Here is a 3026-nt window from a genome sequence, read left to right as displayed (position 1 = left end):
AACTTAATAACAGAATTTCAAGATACATGAAGCAAAACCTGACAACATAAAGGAAGTAATAGATATATCCATGAAAATTGAAGGCTAACACCATTGTCTAAGGAACCACAGAGCAACTAAACAAAATAATAAAAATATAGGAGATCTAAACAACACGATCAACCACCTTTCCCTCCTTATCATTTATAGAACACTCCTCCCATGACAGAACATATGCACTTTTCCAAGGCCACATGGAACATTCACAAAGATAAACCAAAAATCAAGGGTCAGTATATTTCAAAAACTTGAAGGGGAATTTGTGCAGCATACCTTCAGGTCTACCACAGGAATATGAATCATCATCACTGGATTATACTGCAATATAATCACTTTGGACTCTATACACATATATATACACATACATACATTCATATTTACAAATATGTGTATATTTTTGTGTGTTAAAGCAAATGGGACAAAATGTAAACAATTGATGAACCTGGTATAAAGATATATGGGAGTTCCTTGTACCATGCTTACGTGTCTGTGATTTTTTTTTTTTTTTTTTTTTTGGAAAGCTCCATGAATTCGCGTGTCAATCCCTGCACAGGGGCCACACTAATCTTCCCTGTATCGTTCCAGTTTTAGTGTATGTGAAGGGAGCACACAACTTGTCTGTAATTTTTAAATTGTAACAAAATTTTTTCAAAGTATCCCTATATACCAGCAAGAGGAAATGAAACATTTTGTTTTATTTTGAGAGAGAGAGAGAGAGTGCGCCAGCACACAAGCACAAGTTGGGGAGAGGGGCAGAGGGAGAGAGAAAGAAGATCTTAAGCAGGCTCCATACTCAGCGCCAAACCCGACCTGGGGCTTGATCCCATGACCCGGGATCACAACCCACTTGGAAATCAAGAGTCAGACATTCAACCGACTGAGTCACCCAGGAGCCCTGGAAATGAAATATTTTAAAAGATACCATTTTCAGCCAAGTATCTAAGCCTTATGGGGAGAATTAGAAAACCTTGTTGATAGACTTCAAAGAAGATCTAAACAGAGAGTTATACTGCAATCATTAACTCTAAGAGTCAATATTATAAAGGTTTAAATACTCCCCAAATTATTTGTAGATTTGGTAATATTTATTTATTTATTTGATGTTTATTTATTTATTTTGAGAGACAGAGAGAGAGCCGGGGAGGGGCAGAGAGAGAGGGAGAGAGAATCCCAAGCAGGCTCCATGCTACCACACAGAGGCTGATGCGGGGCTTGAACTCACAAACCATGAGATCATGACCTGAGTCAAAATCAAGAGTCAGTTACTTAACCGACTGAGCCACTCAGGTGCCCTGATTTGGTAACATTTAAATCAAACTTTCAACAAAGATTTTGTTAATTAACAAGCTGACTCTAAAATTTATAGAGAAATGCAAAAAGACAAGATTAAGCAAAACACTCTAGAAGAGGAAGAAAAGATAGGAAGACATTTACCACCAGAGAGTAAGACATCACAAATCTATAGTAAGGAAGATTGTATAATACCAACATGGGGACAGACTTCCATGTACGGACATTTAAGAATAGGAGAGAGATGTCATTGCAGATCAATGAGAAATGAAGAAATCTGCCAACAAATGACCAATAAGCATGTGAAAATATGCTCAACATCATTAGCCACCAGGGAAATATAAGTTAAAAAACGAGGTATCACAATAGACACTAGAACAGTTAATATTAAAAAGACATACCCTACCAAGTGTTGGCAAGGACACGAAGTAACCAGAACTCTCACAGGCTGCCGGCACGAACAATTTAAAATGGTAAAACCACTTTAGAAAGCTGTTTGGTGGTTTCTTTAATCCATCCTGAATTGTTCCTGTGGCTCCTGTGGTTTTTGTGTATAAAGCTGGTTGATGGTTTGACTTACAAAGTCAAAATTGTACCTACTGTATGACCCAGCAATGCCACTCCTACATAATTTATCATATGCCTTGGAAGCTTTGTTAATGATTGCCAAAAACGGGAAACATTCCAAATGCCCATCAATGGAAGAATGGAGAGACTGAGATCTGTTCATACAACGGAATACTACTCGGCAGTAAAAAGGAACAGACCGCTGATAGATCCAACGACACAGATGAAACGCAAAAGCGTTCTGCTAAGGAAAAGAAACCAGGCACAAGAGAGTATTTTCTAGATGGTTCCATTGATCAAATATCGGGAAGAGATCAGTGATGGGAGAGGGAACTGACTGCAAAGGGGCAGCAGAGAACTTTTGCGGGGAACATGCTCTATGTCTTGAGGTGGTGGTGACCACATGACAGTATACAGTTGTCAAAAGTCATCCAACTGTAGACTCCAAAAGGGTGAATTCTCTTGCATGTAACTTATACCTCAAGAAATCTGATTTTTGACATTTTAACTAAAAAGAAAAACACACGACGAGATGGCCTTAAATACCAACCAGGTTGGCAAAATATTAACTCGGCTGATACCCTGGCGAGGATGGCAGGAAGAGTTGCAGCCTGGGTTCTCAGGAAGCAGGCTCTGAGACGGAGCCTGGTATCGGAGAAGTTCATGAGGGGTCAGCCTCTAATAAAGGGACAGGGGAAGAAGCAGAAAAAGAAAAGCTGGTAAGCCACAGGCCTGACAGAGCCCCGATGGGGCGCTCTGGAGTCAGCGGTGCTCAGCAGAGTGGTCCCACCCACAGTCATCCTCCCACCCACGGCTGTCCCAAGCTGTCCTGGGAAGGGCGTGTCTCAGCGCAAAGGCGGGTCTGCTGTGGAGCTGGGCAGCACGTCTCCCTGGAAGGAGAGTCCATGCAGCCCATCTTCAGGTGTACCACAGGAACAAGCGCATTCTATTGATGGTGTTGTGACTTAAACAACCATTCTGGACACCGGTTTGGTAAAGCTGAAGCTATGCATACCCTATGATCTAGCATTCTATCCTTGGTATATACCTTTGTGAGATGCATTACCGTGCGTACAGAGATAAGGGCTCATCACAGCACTCTTTGCCATGGGCCCAAACTGGAAACAACT

The 3026-nt window shown here is 41.2% G+C and overlaps 1 non-coding gene across 1 annotated transcript; it reads right to left on the bottom strand.

Moving 5' to 3' along the window:
- Positions 1-546: 546 nt before the first annotated feature.
- On the bottom strand, positions 547-650 carry LOC112859163 (U6 spliceosomal RNA). Its single transcript, XR_003223475.1, has one exon. It is a non-coding gene; the product is annotated as a U6 spliceosomal RNA (small nuclear RNA).
- Positions 651-3026: the final 2376 nt, after the last annotated feature.

Source organism: Puma concolor, chromosome B1 (assembly GCF_028749965.1).
Source record: "Puma concolor isolate L17-30 chromosome B1, mPumCon1.1.hap2, whole genome shotgun sequence".
Lineage (NCBI taxonomy): Eukaryota > Metazoa > Chordata > Mammalia > Carnivora > Felidae > Puma > Puma concolor.
Note: the sequence above shows the minus strand (reverse complement) of the source record. Positions and strands in the feature narration are given on the sequence as shown.